Genomic DNA, 19,688 nt, shown 5'->3' on the forward strand with positions numbered 1-19,688 from the left:
CATGTCTGACAGTGCAGAAACCATGGAGCGGGTGAGTATAACAACTGCATCACCCGGCTCAATATCGCCTCCACTAACAGTGCCATAACCTAGTTGATGGTGTAGGAAGGTGACCGGCTCCCTTTAAACACATGAAAATATTGCCCCAATCAGATTAATACCAATGATGGTCAGCTGCTCTTCTTACTGGATAGGTCGGTGCAGCATGGTACGCTATTCTGGCAGTCGAACAGCAGTTAGCTGACATAAAAATATGGTATACAAAAATGTGAATACAGCCATAAAGGGGTTTTCCAGGGAGAATACTATTGATGATAGGTCATTAATAGTTGATCGGCTGGGGTCTGTCGCTCAAGACCCTGACCGATCAGCTGAGCGGGCGCATGCTGTCAGCAATGCAAATACACAGAGGTCGGAGCGTTAGTCTCCAGCGCTGACCTCTGTCTAGTGGCCGGCGCTTGTAACTGCAAGCATGGCTGTCATTGAAATCAACGCGAGCCGTGTTTGCAGTTACAAGCGCCGGCTACTACACAGAGGTCGGCGCTGAGACTTCCACTGCTTCAGCTCTCACCTCTGTGTATTTGCAGCGCTGACAGCATGCACCCGCTGAGCTGATCGGTTAGAGTCCCGTGTGACGGACCCAAGCTGATCAACTGTTTATGATTTATACTGAGGATAAGTCCTCAGTAGTATTTCCCTGGAAAACCCCTTTAAACTCTTTTCATCCTGCTGCTGTGGTTGCTGTTTATAATCGCCATGACTGCAGCCACAGATTGGTTTTCTGAAGGATACTGGCTGACCCCATTGAATTTAAAGGGGTTAATTAGGGTTCTGTTATTTTTGATGGTGAGAATATTGCTGTAGATTGTGTTTAATCGGATATCAAGCATACTAGAAAACTTGTCAGAAACCTCCCATAGCTGAAGTATGAAAAGAGCCTGAAGATGCCTTTACACAGCAGGACTGTTGGGCACATAAGATCCATCCCACCAACTATCACCCTTCAGGAGGAATAGTCATTCAAAGAACGAAGGTGGAACGGCTGTAGATTTCTAGCAACCCGCCTGCCTACATTCACTGCAATTGTTCGTAGATGTATGACTACTAGAGATGAGCGATCGAGCATTGTCCTTAGTGAGAATCTCCCCGCTCGGAAGAAAAGGTTCGGCTGCCGGCGCAGGTGAGAGGTGAGCTGCGGGGGGGGGGGGGGGGGGAGAGAGAGATCTCCCTCTGTTCCTCCCCGCTCTCACCCGCCACTCCCCGCCAGCAGCCGAATCTTTTCTTCCGAGCGGGCAGGCACTCGCTAAGGGCAATGCTCGATCGAGTAATTTTCCTTAGCGAGTATGCTCGCTCATCTCTAATGACTACCTGTTTATACGGGCCAATAGGTGCTATTGTTTTGGTTAGGTGAGCTAAAAACCAAGTGACACCGACAAGTCAGTGTTTTTTGCTCACTTGCCTTGTTGGGTCCTATGTTTACACGGGACAAGAGTTGCCCGTAATACCTCTCTTGAGTGATTACTCCGGTGACAGTCAGTCCATGGAGAAGTACCCTTAGGCCTCATGTCTACGGGCAGATCAGGTTCCACATGCGGGAGCTTGCAGCAGAATCCGACCCTTCCTGTGGCCGAGGACTTCTACTTACCTGTCCGGGTCTTCTCTCTCTTTTTTTTTTTTGTGTCTGTTTTCTATTAAACCCCTGCTTTGCCGCGGATCGGACGGCTTCCATTGACTTGAAATGGAGCATGCTGCCATTTTTTTTAATTTACTTTTTTCCCTGGACCAAAGGGTCCCCAAATCAAATCCGCATGATTTGTTTCGCCTCCGGACACCCATGTATTCCTATGGGCAGCTTGATTTGTGGATGTGGTGAACCGCGCAGATTCTGCAAATGAGATCCGCCCATGGACGTTTGGCCTTACACTGTGCTGTTTGCCACATAAAGTAGGTTTTCTTGTGACTGTGCACAGGCAACCATGATAACCCTTTGACATGTACTGGATTCAAGTAGTTTGCTCCAGCCTGCATCAGTTACATGGGTCTTGACCCTTACATCTTTTTCTAACCTTGATTGGTATCGTATTTACCTACTGCAGTGCTTGTTATCATCTTGCGTGTGATACAAAAGTTAGGCGATGATCATGGATGGCCAGTATCGCCATTATGTGGTTTGTCACAATATGGTGGGCCCGTCATACTGATGTAAGAACTTGCAGTTAGTTTCGCTTCGTGATGTCTAACGTAGTTCTGCAGTTCTCCTTCCGTTAAGAGTTTGTAGCAGTTTTTATTGCAGGTGCTGAGTTCCCCTTTTTTTCTCTGGGATTACTGAGAACTTCAGATACGTTTTATTGACAAGTTGTATCATTGAGAAGTTCTGGAGAATTAGTATGGCTTATCAATGAATTCTGGCCAGATGGAAATAGTGTTACATCGTTAATCATTGCCCTTCAAATGTTATATTGCATTGTAGTAGATTGCTTAGAATGGTAGCCACTTCCTTCCCTCACTAGTTTTTAGCTCTCTGCTGCCAGACATTTTACAGTGGCTTATATCCCTTGGGAAAAAAGGATTGGGCACGATAAAATCCAATGTGTCTGATCCTTTTTTTCCTTGATATGTGCTTGAAATCGGCCGGTTTGGCCAAGTTTCGTCGAGGTGTATGGGCACTTTTATTCTGCGAGATTCGGAAGATTAAAGAGAACTCATCAGCTTCCTGACCCTGTAGGCCTATGTTTTATTTCAAAATGTAATGCCCCCCCCCCCCCCCCCCAAAAAAACCAAATCGGGGAGCTCGTAACGACCATTTTGGGAACACCACAGTCAGGCTAGATTTCCTGTAACTGATTTTCAGTTCCACAATTAGGCATACTGGCCACTTTGTATGAGAAGACAATCAACCCCATGAAGACCACTTTCAAAGCTTAGTCACCTCAAAGAGTTCCGTTTATATGTGTTTATTCAATATTTGTTGCGTTTTGATGTCACAAACAAGGGATCAGACTGGATTAGGGATCTTGGGAATGATCCCAACCCCTTGGCAGCACGTCCGATGTCTTGGGGTCATATTTGATTCTGAGCCTTCCTTCACTCCCCATATTCAGTCTCTTGCTCACTTATGTCGCCTGCACCTCAAAAACATATCTTCCGAATCCGTTCCTTCTTCACTATGGACACATCAAAAACCTCTTATTGTCGCCCTTATCTTGATTACTGCAGCTGGCTAGTGATCGGGCTTCCTCTCTCTAAACTGTATCCTCTGTAATCCATCCAGTCAGGCTTATCTTTTTGTGAAGCCACTACTCTGACGCCTCCACCCTGTACCGGTCATTGCACTGGTTGTCCGTCAATTACAAATTTAATCTCTGCCCTCTCGCCCATAAGGCCCTCCACAATTTTGTGTTATCCTAGATCTCCCCCCTCATCTCTGTCTACCGTCCTACCTACTCCCTCCGCTCTGCTAATGGTCTTGGATTAAATTTCTCTCTAATTCATCCCTCCCACTCCCTCCTCCAAGATTTTTCCAGAGCTGCACAAGTTCTCTGGAATGCGCTACCTCAGGCTCATTCTGAATACCCACAGCTTTAAACGTGTCGTAAAAACACATTTTTAAGAAGGCCTATCATATTCCTTAATGTAAACCCTTCTACTCTGCTACTGAACTCCCCCCTTGGAAACCTGCCCCCCTTCTTCCCACTGCATGCTCCCTACACCCCATTGCACCGCTTATCTGTTTATACACAAACCCAGCCTATTTATACAGGCAGATACATCGTTGGCTCGTTCAAACAAGAAATCGTTCTGTCCTTCACATTCGCTCACCCGGCCATAAGTATCTGCGTGCCACACAAGAGAACGCAGCAAGTGCCCAATGACATGCATGCTTGTGTTTCACCAATCGCATATACTATCTTGGTGTGTATGTGCAAGTACTATGCGTCAAGATAGTGCATGCCACGTTTTTCTTCGCGAGCGTATTACGCAAGTGTGGCCCAATTGAAACCAATGGGCTATTGGTGTTGCGTGTGACAGGCAATATGCTTGCGTGAGAGGCGCCCAGTACTGTCTTATTTTGTGTATGTCTGTCCTGTTTTTCCAAAGCTCTGCGGATCATAATCAATGACGCAACAATTCCCGTTAGCTCTTCAAATAAAAACGACTGCCACATGTCTTCTCTGGGTAAATATACCTAATCCTCCCTTCATTTCTAGATGCTCTTCCTTCATACTTCCCAAAAAACCCACCATAGTGTTTCATCCATTTGATGATCATTTTGAAACCTTTCTGCCGATTGCAAAGAAACTTGGAATAACCCAAAATGACAAAAACTACATAAAAGCTGTGTTGTTTGCATGTGTTACATGGTGGCCACAGAACCACACTCTTATAAAAACTGCCTAAAAGAAATCTTTGTTTTAACCAATCACAGCACAGCTTTCATCTTACCTCAGCAGTATAAGAAATGAAAGCTGCACTGTGATTGGTTGCCATGACATTTTCTTTTAGGTGGCCTTCATAAGAGTGTGGTGCCGGCCTACTTTTCCATGGCCCACCCTGTATATTCCCATAGAGTATATAGCTTTTGGGCCACCCACACAGCCTTTATAATAAATGTGCGCTTACTATACTTGGCTTTGAAGAATCTGAAATGTATCCAGTATACCAAATGCCAAAAAATGTTCTTGGCTTGTTGTCACATTATATGTGGTCATCGACAGACCTTCCTGCTGGAGCCCCGTCACTTGTAACAGCTTGGCTTCGCCTGTCCAGGACAGTTACATGAAACTAATGTGGCGGTTGACAGTATAAATAAGCCGTACTATAAGAAGTGGTCACAAGAGAACGCGATATTAGGTTCATTAGTAATTGACAGCTCCATAGTTATCGTATACATTCATTATTTCAAAAAATCATAACTCCTGTTTGTCCATCGCCGCCACTGTCTAAGACTTGTATTTTACAGTGGTATTGTTTAATGTACGGAAAAACTTTTTTAAATTGCTAAAGTAAAGTGAAATTTAAAAAAAAAAAAAAAAAAAAAAGGGAATTTTACCATTTTTGAAGGGGTCTTCTTTTTACAACGTACACACTGCGGAAAAAATACCTGCTAACTTTATGTTGATACTAAATTGATATCCTTTCTTTTTGCTGTACTACTTAAAAAAAAAAAAAAAAAAATTTTCCCAAAGATATTTTATTCTCTGACGCCGTCTTCTGACCGCTATAACTTTATTTTTCCATCAAAATAGTTCTGTGAAAGCTTGTTTTTTTTGCGAGATGTTCTGTAGTTTCTATTGGTACCATTTTGGAATACATACGATTTTTTTTTTTCTAATCATTTTTTATTACTTTTTTCTTGGACATGGGGTGACTAAGAGAGCGCAATTCTAAGGCCTCATGTCCACGGGGAAAATCAGGCCCGCTGCGGATTCTTCATGGAGAATCTGCAGCGGGTCCCTCCTGCCCCGCGGACATGAGGCCAAAAAATAAGAATAAACTCACCTCTCCGGACGCTGCGGTTCTTCCTTCCTTCCCGGCCTGGTCGTCTTTCTTCGGCCCGGCGGATTTGCTCGGATATTTTTTTCGAACTACTTTCACTACACAGGATAAATAATACGGTACTTTCATAGATTGGATTTTTGGATACAGCAATAGCAAGTATGTTTTTGTTAATTTTTCTTTTTCTTTATTTAGTCCCCATTGGGAACTTGAACTTGCAATTGTTTGCTTGCGCATACCGTATAATGCAGTACCATAGTACTGAACAGTGATCGCAGCTGCATTGTATGGGGTGGGAGTGGCTCCAGAACCCTGAACCTTTTTCCCCCACCCCCACCTCTCCTTACTATCATAAGGGAATAAAATTATATACATACTGCATTGGTGAGCAGTCTACCTGTATTCCGCTTGTACAGAAGGCAGTAAAACAGTAGCATGCGCACTCCATAACAGCTCAGTGAATAAGTACGGTACCAGAACTATGCACATAAAATAAATACAGCACCAGAACAAGTTCATAATATAAAGAACCAGAACATAGTACATAATATATACAACATCTGCCCTGTTGTCTCCCTCCCACACAAGCCTGTAGCTGGCACACTGTGCGACCACACGAATCACACATATCCGAGGCCGGCCATGCATACATGTGTGATTTTTGCATCTGGGCTCTCGTGTGCTATGTAACTCAAAAATAGGCCAGGCAGCTTCCAGATTAGTGTATCTTGGCAGGTGGGCACTCAGTTCCATGAATTCAGTAAACTCTTCTACAGGAAGCCAACAAGTCCTGATTTTCCGTTTATAGGCCCCCAGCCTATACATTTCATTTTTTCAAGAGGTTCTCTGTTTAGTTTAATATCCACAAGAAGCAATTAAGACATTTTCTAAGTCTAGTCATACCAGCAGCTTTATTACTAGGGATTGTTATGGTGGAAGTAGTCATCGAGGCCATACTGTATGATATGAATCCTACTTGCAATCTATTTATTATGATGACTGAGTACTACTAATGCTAACCTCTAGTCATACACAGTAGATAGCTGTCAGACGACAGTCATTCCCTACCACACCCATGCCAAGCATGTGCTGTCCATATGTAGAGCCGAGTACCATTGAGATTACCTGCAGTAAAGTTCCAATTCCAGCTGCCACCACGCTGCACCCCAGTGCTGGGCCACCCGGAAGGGATTATTACTTGGGATGCAAGTACAGCTCCCACCCACAGACTACTTTTTCAATGATTCGCAGCAGCATATTGCCCTTTCACATGGATGAGCTACTGAGAGCAATGACTTTTTTAAACTACAGAAAAAATGCAATAAGCCGACAATTGAGCGTTTGTTCATTGGCTAATCACTACCCCATTTACATAGAGCGATGGTTGGGTGGATGAACGTGAGCCTGTGTACAAGATCTTTAACCCGCTTCCAGTGGCAGCTTACCTCCCTTTTGGACAGAAGGAGCATGCCTGTTGATATCCAACATGCCTGACCCTTCTTTCTTCTGACACTGGTTGAGTCAGTAAGCCCCATACTCATTACGGCTCTGTTACATGGGCGCAGATACCCAACAGGCCGTCCCAAGGAATGATCATTCCTGTGCTTTTACACAGGAGTGATCATTGCTCAGTGAGTGGAGGCAGAGCGGGCTGGGGTATGTTTCGGCCCGCTCGCCTCCATTAATAGCAAAGGGATAGTCGTTCATAGGCAGTTTAGGCTGCCAATCATCTTTCAGTTTTTATACATGTAGAAACTGAAGAACGAACAATAAGAGAACAGATTACCATTATTGGTGCATGTATTTAGACTGAAGGACAATCATTCAGATTCCCGCTGAATTTGTCAGCCGCTGTAAATGAGCCCTTATGGATAGCTGGTCCCGCCGGAATCAGCGGTTTTGGCTGTAATTCATCTCCTATCTACGGCATCATTAGGGTAGGAGACCAGTCATTCCTATAAAGTCTCTTGTGCAAATGTGATAATCCACACAATAGGGTCAGTCTTCAAACACTTTTTTTTTCCAGTGCTAAAAGAACATTTTTTCAGAAAATGTGATATTTAAGCTATTAAAGGACAAAAGAAAATGAAATGTAAAAAATAGGGAGTTAGAGGGTGAGGAACAGGAAGAGGCCACCAGCCTTAGGCCTCATGTCCACGGCACGCGGGAATTCTGTGCAGGGAATCCAGCACCACCTACGGCTGGTGAGCCCTGCTTACCTGCATTTCCTGTTAGCGGCGTCTGTGCGGATTCCTCCACTTCCAGGTTCGCTGTAGTGCGCATGGTCCTCATGGCTTACCGTTGGACATGTCAATATAGTTTTTTTTTTAAATCTGCTTTCCCGCGGATCCCATAGATAGATTGGACGACGTCTATTGACTTCAATGGAAGCCATCAGGGCAGGATCCACACAAAAATGGAGCATGCTGCGATTTGTTTTCCGGACCCAAAAGGTCTGCAAATTAAATCTGCATGTTTTAATCCATTTGTAGACGCCCATGCATCTCTATGGGTGGTTTGATTTGCGGATCTCCTGCTCGGGTGCCCTGCGCAGATTCTGCAATTCAAATTTGCCTGTGGACATCGGGTCTAAACCAACGGTAAGTTAAAGATGATGTCCAACTTTTTTAATTGTTGTATAAATGGGCTCGCCATGTGTTAAAATAACAAACTGGCTTATACTCGACTCTCCGCTGTATGCAGCACCACCACTCCAGGCCTCCCCTCTTATGTAATGTTTACAGGCTGCCGTAGCTTGTGTATGGGATGTGACAAGCTGCTGCAGCCCATGACATCTCATTCACAGGCTACTGCAGCCTGTAAACATTATGTCACAGCAGAGAACCAGAGCGGCGTTGCAGAACACAGCAGGGAACTGGGAGAAGCCGATCTGTTTTATTCACATAGCGAAATTAAAATACTGAATGATTCTTTTTGAACGAGTTAATGATGAATCTGCCTTTATAAACGGGCTGCAGGAGAACGGACGAGCCGGTGATGACATCATCATCTCATGCAAACAAGATCATGTCATCTAAAAGGAGCCTAACACTAATACGCAATGTGAACAATAGGACTGAGAGCCCTACTTCTTAAAGGCCTCTTCCAAAGTTTGTTCAGCAAAGTTTCTGCTGGGAACTTCCTCAGGTCTGGATCTTTCATCACACATGTTACATGAAATCAAATTCTCTGCCGTGATGAAAACCATTGTTGTCAGTAACCTTGACGGTATTTACCAGCAATTGAAAATAACCTTTACTCATTTCCTTGTAGTGTTTTCTGCTGGATGAAGTTGTAATTAATGAAAACCTATGCAAATTGCAATGTGCTCAGCTTACTAATTACTTTGACCCTAAATTTGACCATCCCTTTAATAAGTCGTTCTTAGGACTATAAGCATGAGATGGCATTGCGAGGAGTGCGGCTTTCTATTCTTCAGGGAATAGTTGACAGATTTGACTCCCGTCCCCTACTTTTAGCCCTTTAAAGTAAGCTTATGGGCTGAAAATAGGAGACGCGTTGAGTCCGGGATGTTTTATCCTTGTGTTCCCCAATATAAGCTCTGAAAACCGCCACCGAATGCATTGAGCGGCCCTGCAAAGTAGTCCACCCATTATATAATTAGACCGGTGACTACTTAGCGGCACCGCTCAATGCATTCAATGGCGGCTTTCAGCGCTCACATCAGGGGAACGACGGGGGAAAAGGAAGTATTACATCCTGGACTCCATGGTCACCTACTTTTAGCCCATAAGCCTAATTTACAGGATAAAATTAGGTGACCGAATCCCTTTAAGGCTGGGTTGACACGAGACGGAAATCTCACAGACTTTCCGCAACGGGACCACACGGAAATTCCACAAGATTTCCGCAGCGGAAAGGGTTTTGAAGCAGCTTGTATTTCGCTGCTGAATCTTCTCCCAGTAGAGAAAAGAGAGCCCGCAGCAGAAACTCTGCCAAAATTGACGTTGCAGGTTTGAATTCCGCGCCGCATGTCAGTTTGTGCGCGGCTTGTTCATAGCAGACTGACGGCAGCATGTGAACGCCATTTTTGCAAATCTCGTCCACCTTGCTGTTTAATCTCTGTTTTAAAAATGCAGCAGAATTTCAGTGCGGAGGTTCAGCATGGACATTCCGCCCCCGTGTGAACCCAGCCTAAGGGTTTAGCCTAACTGGCGTCCTACATTGCTGCTAATGGGGAATGAAGCATTACACTGCTGCAGATGAAATAAATGGGTTGAGAAAGTAATGCACTGATAGACCAAGCCTTCCAGGCCGAGAGATTCTCTTTGTTGCCACTTTTCAACCTGACTTATAAAAGGGGTCATCTCTCTTTGTTTCTTGATATTGCTTAACAGGATATTTGGAAATGTTTTTTCTAAACCAGACAACCTCTTTAAAGGGAATCGGTCACCTCCCAACAGCACCATAAGTTACAGTGCTGTTAGGAGAGGCGACGGGGAGCCGGGTGATGTATTTTTTTCTACTCGCCCGCTCTCCCGATCTAGTGGTGTTAACTGCTAAATTCCATGTGCATTGCAAAAATTAGACTTTTGAGATTGCCATACACGCATTCTTTCATTTACTTGTATAGGAGAGCGTGTGCACAGCAATCTGAAAAGAATCTGAATTTTGTGCGCTGCACAGACCTAAGAGGCGGGCACCGTTGGATCGGGAGAGCGGGTGAGTATAAAAAATACATCACGCAGCTCCCCATCACCTCCCCCAACAGCGCTATAACTTAGTTTCCTTTAAAGGGGTTGTAGCAGAACAAAGTTTTACCATCTATCCATAGGATAGGTGATAGAAGTCTGATCAGTGGCGGTCTCACTACTGTGACCTTCACTGATGCCAAGAACAAAGGTTCCATGCCTCCTCTTCTTTTCACTGCTCCCACCTGCACTTGAATGCAGCAGTGGTCGCACGTGCATGATGTTGCTCCATTCATTTAAATGGGGCTGATGGAAACGGCAAAGTACAAGTTCTCAGCTATGTCCATCAGCCCCATCGTAGATGAGGAACAGCACCACATATGCACAACTGCTGCTCCATTCAATCTCCTCAATGCAGGGTGGTTGGACCTGAGACCCCTGTTCTCAGAGGTCGGTATAATGAGTTCCCAACTTGGTGGGGGGTAATAAATAAACTACTTGAAAGCGCTGCAGAATAAATTGGCGCTATACAAATAAGATTTATTTATATTAAGTCTATTCCGATACAACTGATAATAATTCGATAATTTTTTTTTTTTCCCCCAGTAGTCACTATATGATCCTTTTTGATGTTCTGCTCCATATGTATTCTAGAGGATACCCATAGGGTATATGCATAACATTCCTCCGCATCACCCCCCACACTATGAATGGGTCACATTAGGTTGTCTAGTGTAGTTTTCGTGTAACCATTCTGGTGAATGAACATTGATTGCTGACCTGAATAGTTACAGCTTAGTTTGGCACGGACGGCGCAATGTCACACTGAGCTTCTATTTAATCAGGATCTCCTAGTGCACAGTACGCGGATTGCAGCCAAGGGACCATTCTGTGCGAGAGCCTGGGAACGTAGGAAGAGGTCTACACTACGCTGAGGGCTTTTTAGTTTGAAGCATCGTTTTTCCCAATCAAGTAGAAGCATTCATACACAGAATTGGGCACTGTGATAATGGGACTGTTTATGCAAGGCCTATCATTTGGACATGGTGTCCTTCCATTTACGGAAGATGGGGAGATTTTATTTTGCAGCGTTGGTAGAAACTGTTCTTCCACGTTTTGGCGAGACTTTTCAAAATTTCATTCAGACTTTGGATGCAGAAAAAAATTATGAACAAGGTTTTCTGGGCTTTTTCTATTGATGACCTATCCTCAGGATAAGTCATCAGTGCTTGAACAGCAGGGATCTGCCACTTGGGATCCCCACTGATCAGCTGGTCCTCCCGCCCACTGTCAGTACAGCGGGGCTGGATATCGCCATTGGTGGTCAGGGACAGAAGTGTAGGGCCATGTTTACGAGGCCAAGTGTAATATCTGATTGAGAAACTCAGATTAATATACTTATATACCAACAATTCTACCTGCAATTGCAAGAAAAAGGCATCACATCACTGCACATGATTTTTAGGCCCCCCTACTCATCGGAACTAGTGGGCGATTCCTGAAAAGAATCTGCCAAAAATTGACATGTTGCGATGTATTTAAAATTTTTTTTTTTTTAAATCTGAGAGAAGGATTGCTCGTGTAAATAAACACAGTTAATTGTTATTTTCGTGTATGAGTTCCGTCCAGGTCGCCATCGGACAGAACTTGCGTGTAAAGCTCACCCGTGTAAATACAACCTAATAAATTGCTTCACTCCAATTGAAATCAGTGGGAGCGATGCCTCCTATACACTTCCCACTTTGAGGAGGCAAAGTGTAATTGGAGGCATCGCACTCCATTACTTCCATCGGAGTGAAGCCGTCTATTACACTTTCAGCTCTGACCATCGATGATGATGTCAAGCTCAGCTGCACTGACAGCAGGCTGGAGGATCAGCTAATCGGTGGGAACCCCAAACCGCCGATCAACAGCAAAGTATATGAAATTTTCAAAATTTTGACCACGCTGCGGAAAAAATCTGCACAAAACCCATGTGGAAATTGACAGGTGGTGCAGAATTGTAGCACCAGACACACGGCGGAATCGACTTATTTCATGAGGGGGTGAATTCCGCACCCAAATCCAAATTAAAATACACTCCAAATGGTGCGGGTTTTGATGCAGACTTTCATCTGTGAATCTGCTGTAGAATGTTCTCTGCGTGAATTGCACAACAAATCCGTCCCATGTGAACATGCTCTTAGGGTGCAACCACACGGGGCAGCATTTACAGTAGCAGTGAAGTGCATGAGACTTATAGGGGACCGGTCATCAACTATAAGCACAATAAACCTAGTTATGGTACTTATGGTTTAGGTAATGTGGGGTCCCAGGAGCCTATTTTCATACCCAGTCTGGTCCCCGTTCTTGCTTTCCTTCACAGAGAAGTTAGCGTGTGCACTGACTTCTCTCCAGGGACACCGCAGGAACATGGAGCCGGGCAAGTAAAACAAGAGGCTCCCTGGACTCCACGGTACCTAAACTATAAGGCCTCATGTCCACAGGAAAAATAAGGCCCGCCACAGAATCTTCATGCAGAATCCCGCAGCGGGTCTCTCCTTTCCCGCGGACATGAGACCTAAAAAAGAAGATTTACTTACCTGTCCGGACGCTGCGGATCTTCCCTCCGTCGCGGCCGGATCTTCTCTCTTCAGCCCGGCGGATGTGCTCGGCACATCGGCAGTGTGCCCCATGCATGCGCCGTGCACTTTTTTTTTTTTTCCAGTTCCTGCTCTAGGAATTCAGCTGCGGGTGTGCCACAGATCCGGACGGCTTCCACAGGCTGCAATAAAAGCCTGCGGGAGCCGTCCCCGCGGGAAACCTGCACTAAAATGGAGCATGCTGCTGGTGATTTCCCGCACACGCAATCCGCGCCTCAAGTGAAAATGACATTCGCAGGTATTAACTACCTGCGGGTGTCCAATGCATCCCTATGGGGCGTGGATCACGCGTGCGGGACACCCGCTGCGGATCTGTCCCCGTGGACATGATGCCTAAGCGCCATAACTTAGTTTATGGTGCCTATATTGATGACAGGTTTCCCTTAAAGGGGTTGCCTCAAGGCAGGTTTTTACCGGTCATCCACCGAGTCTAGCACCGGTTCATCCCATAGGGTTTGGCATCAAGGGCCGTGCATGCACACCTCCAGTTCAATTCACTTCAATGGAACAGCTGGAGATCTCAGGCAGTTTTATTGAAATAAATGGGACTGGAGGTTTGCATATCCTTTGGGATGAGCCCTGGCAGGACTCCCTGAATGACAGGTAAAACCCCATTAAACAAAGGACAACCCTAGGACAGGCTCTGTCCTGGGCCCAGTTTTGTTCAACATTTTTATGTCATCTGGAGTCATGCTGCATAAACGATGGATGATGAGCTGATCACTCAGTGTAAATAGCAGTAGTTCAGTACTGGACAGCCGCTAGGTCAAGTCAATGGAAATGGCGGGGGAGAGCTAGGAGAAAAGTCTCCTGCAGCCGCCCCAGCCCCCTGCTTGCCACTCTGTGGGTGAGCCAGCTCTACTAGCTCCCGTGCAGCAGCACAGGAGCGAGGACACATGGATGAGTGTCGGGCATCGTTTGCCCGACATTCGTCCTGTCTAAATGGACCTTTATAGATCACAGACTGAACATGAATCAACAGTGTGATGCAGCAGCCAAAAAGGCAAACACAATTCTGGTATGTTTTAAGAGAAGCATAGAGTCTAGATCACATGAGGTCATTATCCCCCTCTACTTTTCCTTAGTCAGACCTCATCTGGAATAATACTGTGGCCAGTTTGGGGCACCCGATTTTAATAAGACATAGACAAACTGGAGCAAGTTCAGAGAAGAGCTATCAGGATGGTGAGCGGTCTGCAAATCATGTCCTATGAGGAGCGGTTAAAGGATCTGGGAATGTTTTTAGCTTGCAAAAAAGAAGGCTGAGAGGAGACTTAATAGCTGTCTACAAATATCTGAAGGGCTGTCACAGTGCAGAGGGATCAGCCCTATTCTCATTTGCACAAGGAAAGACCAGAAGCAGTGGAACAGGTTTACATTGGAGGCTGGACAGACCTCTGCCTGGGATGATTTAGTGATCCTGCACTGAGCAAGGGGTTGGATCCAATGACCCTGGAGGTCCCTTCCAACTCTACCATTCTATGAAATCTCATCTACAAGCTGCTAAAAAAAAAATCTGTGCATAAATTGATTTGCCAATTCAGCTGTGAATTTCCACAACAGATCTCACACTTTGTGCTGCACTGGATCTGCAGCATTTCTACAGCACAGTCTGCAGCGGATCAGGCCCGTGGGGCCGGGCCCTTAATTGTTTTTTAGTTTTAGTTTCATGTGTATAATTACAATGTTACTAAATTTGTATTCTTACATAACGATTGCGTGTTTTTGTACATTCATCAAAACGTAATATTTCCTTCTGCTAATAATCTGTTCTAAGTTGCCTGTAAAACCAGTATGAAAGGTAAAGGTGTGGTCTGGCTAAAACCAGGACAAAGGGAGGAACATGGGGAAGATGCACAACAGGTGTGCTGCTTCCTGGTTTCTATGGCCAACTAGGTCAGAACAATTATCCCTATATAACCTGTAGCTCGGCTCCTCCGGTGTGGCTGCAGCAGCACTGCATGCTGTAATAGATGTTATAGTCGTGTCCTGCTGCGGACGGCTTTACAGGTCAACTTGCACCATACAAGTTAGCAGAATCCTCTTAAACTGGATCTCTGGTTATTGGGTCATAATTTTGCAGAGATGTGGCTCGTTATACTTACAAATTAAATGTCATACAAATTCTTTTAACTATTCTGAAAAATACTTTTTCTTCCCAAATACTATGGATTTTTCAAAAAATCTGTAACTACTGCAGACTGCCCATTGCATGTGCCTGCAGAATAGCCCCATTGCAGAGCCGTAACTTAAAGCTCCCGGGCCCCAATGCAAAACCTGTAACAGGGCTGCCAACTATAATGCTTTATTCATAGTACTGAGCTCCCTGTATGAAGAGAGGCCTAATGGGCCCCCTAAGGCTCCAGGGCCCGGGTGCAACCAAATGGCTGGACGTTACCCTGTTCATTAGCAATGGATGGCACAGCTAGTGTACATTATAGTCCAAACATGTCACTACCAAGGATGGCTAGATCATCGTTTCCTGATACTAATGTAGACTCCTGGACTTTGTCGCTTGTATGTGAACTTAGGTGAACAGTAAGAATAGTGTGGAGTGCAAAAAGCAAGACCTGATATGAAATGTTTTCAATGGGTATTTAGAGGGTGCAAATGTACCTCCTAGCACCCCTCTGTAGTGATGTTAGGGCATTTTGCTGCTGTGCTAATTTAAACTTGGCTCTCCTAGTGAAGAATATCCTTTTAATATGAGATGTTGAGAAGATCACATGCAAGACTAGGCAGGGGTGGACACAGAGTGCTGAGTGCACTTGTGCAGAGAACGTGCCTGGGGTCATCTCCTTCCCCACCCAAAAAAAATTGTGATATATAGAGGTGCGTGGACACTGGACATCTACCGGCCCCATGTAAAAGTTTAGGTAAGGGCATACCTTCCTGTCGGGTGGTTATAAAAATTTTAAAAAAAAATAGTGCTAAGTGTTTTACCCTCACAGACTTAAGAATATTGTAACAATCAACTAAGCACTGACATGTTACCCCAGACTAGGCCCATAAATTATATTGCACACTGGTTGCAAATATCCTCAATAATAACACTATGAGAGCCAAATTATAGCTTTAGACCATGACCTCAAAACAACACCGTACTGTTACCAGAAAAAAAACCCTATACAAAGACCTATATTACCCCATACAGTGACCATATACCAATAGAAACTAGTTCTACACAGGTGCTTTTCAGACTATATAATGGATTTTAATCGTTGCCTCAAGTGATGTCCCCTCTGACTGGAGTCCTTCATTCTCCCTTTTCTTGTCCCTGTGGCCCAGATCGCGATGATGACTTCTCCCAGTCACAATTTGTCTATGCAGAATTTGAAACGCAGACCTATTTGGCTTCTCAATTTTACAGTAAACTGTCTTTGTTTTCCACACCTTTACACAATCCCTCATTTATAGTGCCCCAGATAGTTATAGCACCACCAATGGTGCACCACACAGTAATTGTATACCCCTTGTTGTACCCTTTATAGGCCCCACAAAATAAGTACGTCTAAGACATGCTAAAAGAATCTTGCTCATACCAAGAGTAATGCTCGAACACCTACACCAACCTTCAAAAAAAAAAAAAAAAAACGAGCATAAAACCTTTAAAATATGGTTAAATTCAATGCACATTAAAACGTATTATAGGATCACATTAAAAATACAGCAGTTTACATGATCTGCACTATTAACAATAAATATGAAGTTACTCAACAAAGAACTAACCACACAATAAGGCCAGTTTCACATCTGCGTCCGGTCGGAGGTTCCATCACAGATCTAGCCGAAAATACCAGAAGAAAAAACACTTTTTTTTTTTTTTTTCTTCCGTCCAAACGTCAGGCAGCTGGGCAGAAAATGGGCGGCCCCAATTATAGTCAATGGGGTCCATCCAACGCTGTTTAGTTCCATCCAGAGATGGAACCGTTCAGTCGCGGGGATTCACGTTTCCTGCTTACCGAACAGAGCAGGAAAGCAGAACCCTCGAGCGCAGATGTGAGACCACCCTAAGTGCTGCTTTTAGTGCCCACACAGTAAAAGTGCCTTGACTTAGTAATAATGCCTTCTTACATGCCCACACTCAGTTATAATGACCTCCTATCTTTAATAATGCCCCCTTTTTCTCCATTCAGTGATAATGCCTCCTTATATGCTCCACTCATACTAATGCCTCTTTATATGCCTCACTCAATTAATAATGCCCCTGTACATGCTCTACTTATTTGTAATGCCGCCATATAGTCTCCATTCATATAAAAATGTCCCTTCATGCTCTTTTATTCATTACAATGAAACCAGCTCATACTCCCCATCCAACCACTGCAGTCCACACCTCACTGGTCTCTACTGACTCCCTAGTAGCACAATCACGTGACAAGGACACATGATCGCGGTTCGATCCTCAGTGGGGGACCACTGCAGCGTGGACTGCAGGCGGGTATGAGCTGTTTTTTTATTTTATTCCACTTTTTTCATTAAAAAAAATAAACCCAGAGGGATCCGGTAGCCCGGGACCCCATCACTCTTTGGGCCCCTGTGTAGCCAAACCAGCTACACAGGCGTTATGTCTGCCCTTGAGTCTCGAGTCTCCTGCGACTCCCTATTTGCCTTTCAGACTAGTTTTTCTCTTGCTCATTGTCCCTTTAAGTTTGTAAAGACTGCATGTCCTGTTCTGAGACACTTGACCATGACTTTCATGTCCCAGCCCAGTGATTCACTGTGTGTGACTGGCAGCGAGCTTCTTGCCAAGTTTGGAGGGTACTAGTTTATCATAAAGGAGAAAGGTCTTGGGCTAAAGAAAACAGAAATGGTTTTAAAAAACTACTAATGCAGCATGTTGATTAATTAAATAGAATTCAATATGCACTGGACATCTACTTGTAGTGGAAGAGGCCATTTTTGGTGGCGCTCATGCTTATGTTTTTTTTTTATTTTTTTTAAAGGTTTTACTGTAGATTTTACAAGAAAAAAGTATAAAAATTATATAACAACTGGCACAGGTGAACACAATCCTAAATTCTCCTGCAGCAGATGTGTCACCGGCTCAAGTAAAGTGCGCACACCGTTTACTCATTGCATGTGAACCCGCAGCTACAAATGGCTTTGCTGGCAAACAACTCCCATTTTTCGTTCTCTGCGAGAACCATGTGTTGTGTATTAGCCGAGAGTCAGAAGGGAATCTCTAAAGTTGCCCCTCCCAACACATCATGGTTACTATGCCAATGACTGCTTGCTCACTGAAGTAGATCACAACCTATTTAAACACATTCTGGGCCTTAACGATTTAAAGGGTAAGGAACTATATACTTGTCTACCTGCCCAATCTTAAACATTACCAATACTTTGTTCTTGGCTTGCTTAGTTCTGATTTTTATGTTTATTGGTCAGCAAGAAGTTCTATGAATTCTTCCATCTTAAGCATTTTTGGGGGGAACTCCCATCGTGAAATGAGCGACTCTACCGTTGTCTGAAAGCTAGTGCTTGTCGCAATGTCTACTTGTGTCAGCAAGCTTATACTGTGCCGCAGCAAAAATTTGGGGTTGCTACTTGGAAACGGTCAACAATGCTGGTGTTGCCAAATCCGTAACGCTGTCCCTTTTGTCAGTAGGCTGTGAGTTTCATTTGTTGCTGATGCCTTAATATTTCTGTTCATTTTACACATAAATACAGGATGGACTTATTAAAGGGGTTGTTCCTGGACACAAGTTATCACCTATCTACAGGATAGAGAATAACTTGCTGATCAGTGGCGGTCTCATCCCTGAGACACCCACCAATTCCCAAAAACAGGTATCGCGTATGCTCCTCTGTCACTACGGGGTTGTTTCAACCCCCCACCACCCCATTCCCCACTGCTCAGCCATCTCTGGCAGTCCCTTTGAAAATGAATGGAGCAGCACTCTGTTTAGTCTCCTTTTCACTGCGGGGGTGCAATGAGGAGAGCGAGAGATACAGGACCCCCATTCTAGAGATCAGTGGGAGTCTCAGCAGATGGACCCCCATCTGTATTCATATGTTAACAAAATCTTTTAGGCTTTATTCACATCTGCTTCCGGCATTACTTTTCCAGTTCAATTATAGGAACAGGAAAACGGAATGCCATCCAGGAACGGATGTGTCACATGACGGAAAAGAATGGACCCCACTTACTATAATGATTACTTATTTTTGTACTTTTTTGTTTCGTTCATACACGCCTGGTCTTACACTTGTTGACTATAAAGTAAATAGTATTCGAAGGTGCTGTATTAAGGGTGTTTCTGGACTGAAAAGCATTCACACCTTATTGGTGGTGGTCATCACCAACCCAACAGTGGTGGGATCGCAACCAATCAGAGCAATGAAAAGCAGGGGTGCTCTAGAAAGTCCCCTACGTTGTTTATATAGGTACAGAAGCTCGTCTGAGTGGATATGACTTGTACTGCAACTCTGTCCAGTAAATTAGGCAGAGGTGCAGGACCGGGCCCAGCTGACCATATGGACCACTGTGCCTTTGTATACGATGGAGGAGATCACAGTCAGTGACAAATATTGATGAACTATCCTAAGGCCATCAATATTTAAAGGGGTTTTTACCAGAATAAAAAGTTATCCCCTATCTATAGGATAGGGGATAACTTGCTGATCGGTGGAGGCCCAGCACTGAGACCCCTGCCGATCTTGAGAACAGGACCTCCATGTGCCATTCTCCTGTCACTGCGACGGTTGCTTCTTCTCCAGCAGCGACGTCACTCTGAATGGAGTGCTCGCCAATCCTGCACGGTCAGCACTCGATTCATTTCAATGGGACTGATGGAAATACACGAACTGGTGCCACTTAGCTTTCTCAACAGTCCCACTGAAATGGAATGGAAAGCTTACCATGCATACTACAATTTATTACTCAAGTGGGGAT

The 19,688-nt window shown here is 44.5% G+C and overlaps 1 protein-coding gene across 2 annotated transcripts in view; it reads left to right on the forward strand.

The window, feature by feature from the left end:
- MNT (MAX network transcriptional repressor) overlaps window positions 1-19,688 on the forward strand; it is a 92,073-nt gene that overhangs the window by 16,052 nt on the left and 56,333 nt on the right. The window lies entirely within an intron of this gene.

The sequence above is a fragment of the Eleutherodactylus coqui genome, chromosome 4 (assembly GCF_035609145.1).
Source record: "Eleutherodactylus coqui strain aEleCoq1 chromosome 4, aEleCoq1.hap1, whole genome shotgun sequence".
NCBI lineage: Eukaryota > Metazoa > Chordata > Amphibia > Anura > Eleutherodactylidae > Eleutherodactylus > Eleutherodactylus coqui.